Source organism: Triticum dicoccoides, chromosome 1A (genome assembly GCF_002162155.2).
Source record: "Triticum dicoccoides isolate Atlit2015 ecotype Zavitan chromosome 1A, WEW_v2.0, whole genome shotgun sequence".
NCBI classification, from domain to species: domain Eukaryota; kingdom Viridiplantae; phylum Streptophyta; class Magnoliopsida; order Poales; family Poaceae; genus Triticum; species Triticum dicoccoides.
This window is the reverse complement of record NC_041380.1, coordinates 324,110,917-324,122,947: the sequence shown is the minus strand read 5'-3', so window position 1 is coordinate 324,122,947 and position 12,031 is coordinate 324,110,917. Positions and strand designations below refer to the sequence as shown.

Sequence of the window (12,031 nt, the reverse complement as noted above, 5' to 3'; positions counted from 1 at the left end):
TTTGCCGACTAATAAATTGCTGGTAAAGTGATGTGCAGCCAAACAATATATACAAGCTCTAAACAGAATCAATTATTATCCCCACATCCAGAAGCAGGTTCATGATGAACACGTTTTGTACAACAATGAAATATATTCACAAACGTGCATATACATTGAACACAAGTTGACAAACACATCAATCTTGACAAAGCATAGTTTTTACCATCTTAACAATCACCTAGAACACACAAGTCACAAAAAGACAACACTATTTGCTGGTATGAGAAACTTCAACTAGATGATCCAGAACACACAAGTCTGTATCCACATGCACAAAATGCAAGCTATAAAATAACCAAATCGCCAAATGGTCTACAACACATAAGATCCATGATTACAAGTTGGTTGGTCCATAAACGCTGCAAAGTCATCACGTCCATGTGCACCAATTGGCTAAGTACCTGAATTTTTTCACAAAAATTTGTCAAGAAAGTGTAATCAGCTCAAGTTGTTCAAAGCACATTTGTGGATTAACACAATCAGTCAATAAATCCTCATGATATCAACGGCTCACATGGTACTATATAGAACTATGTTCATGTGCTTGCAGTTTTATCAACAATGAAGGTATTGACCATCTGAAACAGAGATCATCCAACCCAGTAGCTTATTTTATAGTCTATTAGATAAGCATTCACTGAAGAAAAGACAAACTCCTTCGCAACCTCTCTAGATTTTTCACGATTAAGAGCTACATAACCCCCTACGGAAAATAGGAAGTGTCCAGTACAGAAAAACAAAAGAAGTGTCTGGCACCTAACCCCCCACGCACAAGATAAGCGCCCTAGCTAGCATGTGAAAGAAAAAAAACAGCCTGGACTCCTATTTGATGTGTCCTGTGGATTTAAAAAAAATACTAGCTCTACCAAATAGATAGTCCGAACATTAGCGTTCTATCGTAATACAGTCTGTATTGCTTAGTGCGTAATGTTTAACTCAGACATGGGTTTCACAAAAAGAATAGCTCTACCAAGTAGATTTGCACTTATACAAATCAAACTTATAGTGACGACAATGATATTAGGAGATACTTTTTTTATCTAATGAAGTATCTCCCTTCGTATTCTTTTTTAAAACAAAGCATGCCTACAATACATTTGTTTTCAACATAGTGCAAACACACACACTCATACATACACACATACACGTATCCGTATAAACGCACGCACGCGCACCCTACCACTAACCACCCAATCACATGTTGGTTCGCACCTACAATAGAATTTTAACTATAATAAATCATGCATGGACGACTAAGTACCAAAATATGTGCGCTTAGTGTCAGCAATTTATGTTCTATCATCATGTTATGTACAACAATACCATGTAGACTTATGTTGCATTGCCATGCCAGGTAACCAAAGAGGTGCAGCCGTGCCAACAAAGATCTGGAAACCAGCAAAAGCATCTAGATTTATGACACCAGAATATTTTTCCTAAAAAATAGCATGATCATATTTCATAGAAATACAAACGCATACCAAGGGATCACTTTGAACTCTAGGAAAAAATTCAACAGACCCATGCATGGACATGTATATAAATTGTCTAACAGTCAAATACCTATAAAAGGGAGACGTTCATGTCCCAATTAAAGAAAAAAATAGAAGGGAGACGCTCATGGACAAACGCATACTACTAATCAGCAAGGCATCTCTCGCTGCAATCATTGGCCTATTTTCATTCACGTTGCAACCAACTAGCTTGGCCAAATGGATGCGTAAACTGGATTGGTTGGCTTTGGGAAGACCCCTATTGGTTCAGGCCCCTATTGCTTCTGTTCTAATACATAGTTGCTTTGGGAAGACATCAGTATGAATAAAGCCGATAAATATAGTATGCATGCAGATAGATGCTACATACAAAGAAACAAATCATGTCATCTTGTAACTTCTAAACGCACTAAAAGGCTAAAGGCATACCTTAGAGATAATTGACCATGATACCTGTCGTGGTTTTGTCACGGCAGATGTCCTAGAGAAAGGACTTCGTCGTGGAGCCATCGCAACGGGTTAGCTTGAAGGGGTTAAAGCGGACACAGGGACGCAAGAGAGTTTATACTAGTTCGGCCCCTTCGATGAAGGTAAAAGCCTACGTCTAGTTGTGATGGAATTGATGGGGTTTCAATGACTAGGGAGCAAATAAGCTTTGCTTAAGTCTCGAGTTGTTGTCTGTTGTCCCTGAACCGCCGCCGGGTCGTCCCCTTATATACATGGGTGACGCCCGTCAGTTCACAAAGTCCCAACACCGGTCCATATTCGTATCCGGGTTGGTCTCTCCTTATTCCTAACTTACAATACAAGTTTATATACAAATGCCGGTTTACAGCTACAAGTCTTAAACTGACTACGGGCTTTAGGCCCTCATATGTCTTCTTGGGCTTTAGCACTCTTGAACTACTGATGAAGTTGACCCGGCCCAGATAGGCCGGTTTACGCCCAGCAGTAATATCTCCAACATTAGGCCCCAGATTGATTTGAACGGGTTCATGTCAATCCTTTAGCAAAAACTTCATCTTCAACATCTTCTCATAAATTGGTAAACCGCCATGATGCCATCTTCTCTGATTGCTGTAAACCGGAGTGAAATCACCTGTCATAACGAAGCTATCCATTATGCTTCCTTGTTTAATAGATCTGCGGAAATTGAGGCGACAACTCCATTTCGTGGCCCCTTGATTGTCGCGCCTGACACATGTCCTTTTGCCTTATAAATAGGACCAAAGGGTCATTTCTTTTTTCCCGTTCGTGCCTTTCTTCTTCATCTTCCTCGCGTCGCCAGCCTCAGAGCTCCGCCGCCGCCGTCAACTTCTGCACCAACCTTGGCCGCTGCATCAACCTGAACGCACCAGAGCACCGCGACAACCTTCCGCATCTTCCTCAACTCTGGTAAGCCTTTTGCTCTTCTCAACACATATCTGTTCTAGGGTTTCGTGTTCTTGCAGTGTTCATCACCTGTTCATGTTCATATACTAGCTCCTGGATGCATCTGTGAACCCCTGCTCTGTGTAGCGGTAGCTTTTAGTATCCGCCTTTAGTTTCATGCCCAAGACCATAGATCTCACATATATTTCTGCCCATTGATTCAATACGGTTCTGCTTTGAGCTTTTGAATATTTTTCTTATTTTCTGAACTTGCTTCAGATCCAACGCTGTAGAGAAATCTTGTGAAATCTGTTTCTGCATACTTATCCATCCGCAATCTCAGCTGTTTCAATGCTTAGATCAGGCAGTTTAACCATGTAGAAAAAATTGCCAAACCGGTATATACCATTAGTCCCCTTGTTGAACCGCCAGATGTTGTTGCTTCATAAAACTCCGGTTTATATAGATCTGTCTCTGGTTTAACATTGCACATACCAATGTACCTTAATAAGTGCATTTTTGAACCGGGATCCTCTACCTTGTAGATTTCATCATGGCCAAGCAAGTATATGAGTGCAATTGGGTTCCTTCTCGCGTCACAGAAGCTCAACTGGACGATTTAGTCCTGATCGGCGCCTTAGGCAGCAAAGTTACCATCCATTGGAGGGCTCCCGGCAAAGAATGCCCTCCCACACCTCAAGAAGGAGAGGTCATCGTTTTCGTAGATCACTTAGCCCGGGGCTTAAAGCCGCCCGGTTCTAAATTTTACCGGGATGTTTTAGCCGATTTCCAACTCCATCCACAAGACACTGGCCCCAACTCTGTTACAAACATGTGTCACTTCCAAGTGCTCTGTGAGGCGTTCTTTCAAGAGGAGCCCACAGTGGAATCGTTCAGAGACCTTTTCCATCTAAACCGCCGTACTGAGTTTACTAACGGCTCCAATACGGAGTTGCGTGGCGTGGCGATTCAGAAAAGGAAAGAGGTCACATACCCTCACGCCAAACTGCACAGCCACCCCAAAGAGTGGAATCAGACATGGTTCTATAGCAAAGACACCTGCCCTGCTAGTGAGAATCCCTTGCATGGCTTTCGTCCGGAGCGGCTCAACAATACACACCCCGTTCCGCAAAGGTTGACTGCCCAGGAGAGAAGCAAATATGCTCCTCAACTGTCGAAGCTCAGAGCCTTTATGGCCAACGGTTTAACAGGGGTTGATCTCGCTCGCTGTTGGATATCATGGAGCATACTGCCCCTTAGTCAGCGCTCCGGTTTGATGTGCGAGTATACTGGCAGTGTTGATGACCCACTGCGACATTCCAATATCCAGCTCACCGATGAAGAAATCACAGAGGCTGTGAATAAGATGCTGAATGAACCAGAACACATCTGTGCTAAAACCGGCCTGCTTCCCTTCTGTGCCACCAACAAACCGCCAGCTGTAAGACTTTGATTTTTCTTTTTGCTGAATCTGTTATTGATATATCTGGTCATTGTTTAATAGCAATGTCTGTGTAACCAGGGCAATGATCCGTTTTGGAGCAAGAAACTGCTGTAGGAGAAACCAGAAAAACCAGACAAACCGGAAAGAGCAACCCGGCAAAAGACTAAAGCTGTGAAGAAGACTGCCCACAGGAAAAGAACCACTGCATCCTCTAATCCGGCCCCTGATCATGATGTGGATAATCTGGACCTTGAGGTAGGGCTTGACTCACTTGGCTTATTTTTCATGCATCTTATTGATGATGATATTTGTCAGGATGATGCCGAAGCCAGCCATGCTGATGCTACAGAGGTAATTATTCTCTCTTCTGATTCAGAACCTTTGCCTTCACTAAAAATCCGTCAGGCAAATCGGAAAGTTAAATTTTCTCATCCTCTTGCTTATTTGGATCCCAAAGTTCTTATGAAGACCCAACAGCACGAAGCTCGTCGCACCACCCGGCACAGCGGCCAGGTAGTTACCTCCGCCGGTTTACCGAACAGTCCGGTTCGGAAACGCCACTCAGAGGTCTCTAATTTGCTTGCCAGTGCTTGTCCTAAAGCGGGCTGCTTTCGTCAACCTCTTAATCCATCTGAATCCGATTACCAGGTTACTTCCCACTCATCCTCTGGCGAGTCATCGGCTACTCAGCTGCCACCGCTCAAAACGGTGCTTGGGTAAGCTATACTTATCATAATATTTGCAGTACATCACCTTGGAACATATGCTGTATTTGATTTTGTTATTCCTTTCAAGGCCAAGCCTAGGCCAAGCAAGAAGGCTCGCCTGGACAAAGCGGCCGAAGAAGATGCCGTCCTTGAACTAGGCAAAACACCAGATCTTGAAGCGGCTATTCCTGAGGATATACCCAATGATCCGCCGCAGCAAGACGACGATCTTATTGCTGAAGAGAGACCTATTGATACCTCCAGTCCTGTCAATCAGCCCACAAGTTCCATCCGGATTGAGAAATCCACCGGTCCAACAAAGCCTACTAATAAGCCAACAGCCCCAGTGCAAACCGGCGATGCCAAGGATGATGAGGTTGTCATTACTGGCATCGGCCATATAGAGCCAAGCAATCCTGTCGCTTTGTCCAAACATACTGCCAAGCAAGAATTTGCTGCCTTTGGCAAAGGCAAGTGGAATGCTGATCTGGCGACTTACGCTACTCTGAACGCCCAAGATATCCATTCCGGCTACCTGAACCGACTGTATACCAGTCATGACTATGAAGCCAGTTTGGTTAACATGATGAAAGATAAATGAGGTAACTTCCATATGCTCTTTCCTGCTTGTATGCTTCAATTCTTGCTGACTCTCCTAGCCCCCAAGGGCCGGTTTGTAATCTTCTTTCAAACCGGGACTTACTAATATGAATCTTAATGCTTTGAAATTCGCTGATGTAGCCCCCAAGGGCCGGTTCAACTTAGCGTAGTTAAACCGGGACTTTAAGTAATTGAGATTGCCGCATCAGAATATATACAAGCAAATAGCCATTAGCCCCCAAGTGCCAAGTTGAATACTTGTATTGATCTTGGGACTTTGTAAGCAATTGAAAGATGAAGATCAAATATGCATTAGCCCCCAAGTGCCAAGTGCATAACTTGTTATGTGGTTGGTACTTCAATCCTTGTACCGTTTTGCTGAAGCATATAACTGTCTGCATGCAGACTGAGCTGAAGACGAAGAAAGCCAAGTCGCCGATCTCCAAGAAAATCTGAAATCCCAACAAGCTGAAACCTCCAAAGCAAAAGAGGAATTAGCCAGTGCTTTAAGCGCCATGGAACAGCTTAAGGAGAGCTTCAAGAAGAAGCGGGCGGATTGGGCCACTGAAAAGTCCGCTTTAATCAAACGAGCAGAGGATGCCGAGGCTACACTAAAACCGGTGGCGGATGAACTGAGCAGCATAAAGCGGCACGTGCATGCCATGACCACTGCTATCTTTGGTAAGCCAGTTTGACTTCTGAATTGATTCTGCCGTCTTACAGAGCTGCCGGTTTGTTAACCCTTTATGATATTTCAGGGACACGCATTGGTCACTTGGTGTCAGATGTGCGGAAGAAATTGAAAGCCGCCTATACATTGATCGAACAACTGTACACTGGTGCACAGCGTATCATCTGTACTGCATCCCACAACAAACCGGCGCCCACTTTGATTCAAGACACTCTGATGAAACTGTTAGTGCTTCCTGCCCGGGTTGAAGAGCTGAAGAAATCTGCTGCTCGAACCGGTGCGATCAATGCCTTAATCCGGGCAAAAGCTTGGGTGCCGGATTTTGATCCTATTGAAGCAGCTCAGGGCTATCCCAGCTTGAAGGAAGACGGGTCAGAGTTTGGTGAAGCAGATCGGCAAGCAATAAACTGGGAGGTGCGTCCGCTAGCTTGTCAATTGGCTGAAGAAGCAAACTTGTCTCATTATCAAGCCCAATATGACAATCAAAACAAGCGAATAGTTGCACCAGTTCATGAATCGGAAAATCTTATCCCTCCAATCTGTAAGCATACTTACACTCCCGATATTGAACCGTCATTGCTGATCCATGATGAAGCTGTCTTTCAAGCATTAATGGGAATCGACTGGACAACTATTGATTTCCAGCCGCTGGGTAGAGAAACTGAAGCTGAAGCGGCGCGGGATGATCCACAACCATCAGGACAGGCTGGTGGCCAAGCTTGAACCGGAAGCTAGTTTAAAACTGCTTTTCCCTTGCGAAAAACAATGATCTTATTGTGGGCACCGTGTTGCCTTGTAATAGGCTAGCTGATACTTTTGATGTTGATATGCCTTCGTGCATAATTACTGCAACTTGCTATTCCTTTGGGTGATGAAATTTCCAAAGTACTTTCTACAATAAAAAATCTTAAAGTGCCACCGCGGTTGTACCGTCAGGCGGAATATGATGTCTGCATACATGAAATCAAAACATCCGAAATTTTTAAGTATATGATCAAATTTTTGAGATACATAATACCTGCCATCGTTAAGCGTGAAGTTGGCTTGGCCAATCTTGAACTGGAGTTTTATAAACCCACACTGTTGGAGGAGATAGCAGATCCTATATATATGATCCGGTTTACCATGTAAACCGTGCCGGGTTATAATAAACACCGTGTTACTCCATAATAGGATGTTAACAAAAAAATCAAACCGAGCAAATAGTCGCCGGATAAAAAATGGACAGTGTTCCGTCAATTGACAGTGTGAACCGGTTTAAAACTTTGTCGGTTTAAAAAACGCAATAAAAAGAAAGAAATATCTTTCAAAGAAAAGTGTGAAGCAAAGGCAATGACAAAACCGTTTGCAAAAAGAGGCTTATTTGAGCTGATCAGATGGCGTTACCATGGTCGAACACGACCAAGCTCCCGATAGGTGTAGCTATGGTTCAAGTCAGCCAGGTCCCCAAATGAAACCGTGGCATTTATGCCGATCAAGTGGCATGGCAATGGTTTGGGTTCGACCAAGCCCCCAAGTGATTCTATGGCCTTAGGCCGATCAAGAGGCATGACTGGTTCAGACGTGACCAAGTCCCCAAGTGATCTGGTGGCTCTCGCCTATCAAGAGGTATTGCATTGGTTCGGACACGACCAAGCCCCCAAGTGATATAACATGACGCTTTTGAAAAGCTAACTCAAGGGGTAAACCGGAGGCCACTTTAGAACAACTCCGTGTAACCACACATGATGTAGAAGAACAGATACCCCACTTTAGCTGAGGTTCGGGTTTATTATATTTAGTCATAATATATACATCATCGTAATATGTACATAAGTAGAGCCAATGGCTCAGGTATAGTAAGGCCGAAGATGACTATGTTCCATGGCCTGTTAGTCTCCTCCTCTGATGTAGGTGAGTCTTTATGCTCTTGAATATTGATCAGATAGTATGACCCGTTGTGCAGATTCTTGCTGACCACGAAAGGCCCCTCCCAAGGTGGGGATAGCTTATGCATATCAGTCTGATCTTGGATGAGCCGAAGCACCAAATCTCCTTCCTGAAAGGTTCTGGTTCTGACTCGGCGACTATGATAACAACGAAGATCCTGTTGGTAAATCGCCGAGCGGGCAGCTGCTACGTCACGTTCTTCATCCAATAGGTCCAAAGTGCCTTGCCGTGCTATCTCATTGTCCTCTTCAACATAAGCCGCCACACGGGGTGAATCATGACGGATATCACTGGGGAGAACCGCCTCCGCTCCATAAACCATGAAGAACGGTGTATATCCTGTTGATCTGTTGGGTGTAGTATTGATGCTCCATAACACAGATGGTAACTCTTCTACCCAACAACCCGGTGTTCTCTACAAAGGAACCATAAGCCGGGGCTTGATGCCTCTCAAGATCTCTTGATTAGCCCTTTCTGCTTGACCATTGGACTGTGGGTGTGCCACCGATGAAACGTCGAGCCGGATGTGCTCCCGTTCGCAGAACTCCTTCATGGCACCTTTAGACAAATTGGTACCATTATCTGTGATGATACTGTGTGGAAAGCCAAACCGGAAAATCACTTTTTTAATGAACTGAACCGCCGTGGCCGCATCACACTTGCTATCAGGTTCTGCCTCCACCCACTTTGTAAACTTGTCAACCGCCACCAGGAGGTGGGTCTTCTTATCTTTGGACCTTTTGAAAGGTCCAACCATATCCAGCCCCCAAGTCGCAAATGGCCAAGTAATTGGAATCATTCTCAGTTCTTGAGCTGGCACATGAGCACGTCTTGAAAACTTTTGGCAACCATCACATCATCTGACTAGATCCTCCGCATCAGCATGAGCAGTTAACCAATAGAAGCCATGGCGAAACGCTTTAGCCACCAGAGATTTTGAACCGGTTTAACCCGGGCAGATCACGCACGCTGAGCCATTTCGATGAGGTCGGTGCAGATGTCCGGCTCAGGGCCCGGTTCTCCGATCTTGCCGATGAAAACGTGTATGCCACCAAAGGGGACCCGGTACCCGTACTCAACTGAGCCGGCCTTGGGGCCCCAGCCTGCATCATCGATGTAGAGCTTGCCGCGACGACTCTTAGTCGTTCAAAGCGGCCCTCCAAGAACTTGAAACCATCATGCGATAGCCTCACGGTGGGCGCCAACTGTCGTGGTTTTGTCACGGCAGATGTCCTAGAGAAAGGACTTAGTCGCGGAGCCATCACAACGGGTTAGCTTGAAGGGGTTAAAGCAGACACAGGGACGCAAGAGAGTTTATACTAGTTCGGCCCCTTCGATGAAGGTAAAAGCCTGCGTATAGTTGTGATGGAATTGATGGGGTTTCGATGACTAGGGAGCAAACAAGCTTCGCCTAAGTCTCGAGTTGTTGTCTGTTGTCCCTGAACCGCCGCCGGGTCGTCCCCTTATATACATGGGTGACGCCCGTCGGTTCACAAAGTCCCAACACCGGTCCATATTCGTATCCGGGTTGGTCTCTCCTTATTCCTAACTTACAATACAAGTTTATATACAAATGTCGGTTTACAGCTACAAGTCTTAAACCGACTACGGGCTTTAGGCCCTCATCTGTCTTCTTGGGCTTTAGCACTCTTGAACTACTGATGAAGTTGACCTGGCCCAGATAGGCCGGTTTATGCCCAGCAGTAATATCTCCAACAATACCTACACTTTGTTCAATGCCCTTCTCGGATTGGTCATCCATCCAGTTTATTCTCTCAACCATTTACCATAAAATAAAAGTGGTGTTCAGCTATTACGTAATGCCTAGTGAATTGATTCAAATACCGGTCATGAGTTGCACAAACATTAGCAGAGCATTTCCTAATACAACCAGTGAGCCACAGTTACAACGGCTAGTGCTGCTAGTAGTGAATTTAAATTACACATGACACAATCACAGGACAAACTGAGCCATTCAGTTGCAAACTATGCTCTACACTTTGAAATAAGCCATTTGGGGTGCAGATACGTACTTAAATGGCAAAGAGCTTGGTGTTCAAGTTGCGGGAGTTGTGCCGAATGTGGATTGGTCGTAGACACATCTCAACATTGTTCTGTAGATCCCACCCACACTATCAGATCAACTGAAACAAAGCAGCCCAATTTCAGATGAGAGAGTTAAAAGTAGGCACATAAACCATAGCAGTAGTATAAGGGGCTCATGGAGAGTAAGAAGAAGAACCAGTGCCTATTCATTTCCAAGTCGACTCGCCACGCGTTAACTGAAAAATAGCTCATCTGCCAAGATAGTAAGCTGATACATATTAAAATTGTTTGTGATAAACCGAACCTTCATTTCTCGGGCCTAGTTTAAAATGATGGACTAGTTGAACTGGTTAACAAAAAGGAAATCCTGGACAAGCATCAGGATGGAAAAATGATGGATCCATCTATTCCATTTGCTGACTTACCACGTCATATCCTCAAATGGCTTGTATAACATAAATGAGGGCCCAACGGTGCCAGCGGCATGCCTCTAGCACAAGCTAAAAATAAAACAATGAAGCTTATCATCATATTATTATATGCCAGTGATAAACTTGCATGGAGCCACATACTGAATCTAAAGGATTAGAGAGTTGTGTTTTTGTTCTTCTATTCAGATTGGCCAAACAAAGGTGAAGACATGACATAAAGCATAACCAAGTTGTAGATCAGCAATCAAGCTTACATGGCAACAATAAGATCCAGTGATAATAAGTTCCCAAGGTTTACATAGGATTTAGGGTGTAATATTCAGATGTTTCAAACAAGTGTTAAAACAGGACACCAGATGAACAATTTCCTACATGTGCATTCATTTTCCCAATGACATATATATATGCCATTGTCTCGATGACATTTTATATGTCAGTGTCTTTCTTGTGTCTCCAAATTAAAATCAAGGTTAACTTTTATAATATTTTGTTGAACTTCTCGCACCAACAGAAGTATTACTGGATGCCTGACAAAATAGCCGCACAACACAATTAACCAAATAAAGTAGCTGAAAAATTTCACAGAGAACTAAATGCAATAATAGTCTGCAATGACAACAATAGTGCATCAACATTAGAGTTAAACCAGATCCATAACAGAGTAGCTGAAAATTTTCAGATCCACAACATTTTTAGAGAAATGAAGCATCACATAACAGACAAGAGCTTGTCAGGCCAAACTAATAGATATAACCAACTAGGCAGGCACATGAGATGGCAGAAGCTAATTTTTCCTGCGATGCAACATACCCCATATGGAATCTTTCCGTGAGAGGAAGAAGAGGAGGGCGCTGTCTTGGTCCTTCCTAAGAGGAAGAAGAGGAGGGATCTTTCCCTAAGAGGGGGAAGTGGAGGGCACTGTCTTGGTCCTTCGAGAGGGCTAGCGGTGGTCGGTGAAGGCCCCGATGGACGGGGCTGTCAGTGGCTGCGTCACTAGGGAAGGCATGCATCGATGTGGTTAGGGGATCTGGGTTATGCTCACCGCCGGCGGTGGGGACTCGGGCAGCGAAGGGACCAGGGAAGGCAGGCGATGGAGGGGGCCAGGAGCTCGGGGCTATGGCCGCCGGTGGCGGCAGGGACGGGTCTGAGGACGGAGACCCCGAGAACGGCCGCAGCGGAAGTTGGGGGCAGGGGCAGAGTGGATAGGGTTAACGCGAGTGGATGTGAGGCTACGAGTTCCTTTGGGGGTGAAAACTGGGCCGCCCGCACTAAAATTT

General features: G+C 44.7%; 1 long non-coding RNA gene across 1 annotated transcript; it reads right to left on the bottom strand.

Moving 5' to 3' along the window:
- Positions 1-431: 431 nt before the first annotated feature.
- LOC119286443 lies at positions 432-10,063 on the bottom strand. Its single transcript, XR_005140469.1, has 3 exons — positions 10,000-10,063; positions 1,965-1,988; positions 432-443 (listed from the first exon to the last, which is right to left on the bottom strand). It is a non-coding gene; the product is annotated as an uncharacterized LOC119286443 (long non-coding RNA).
- Positions 10,064-12,031: the final 1,968 nt, after the last annotated feature.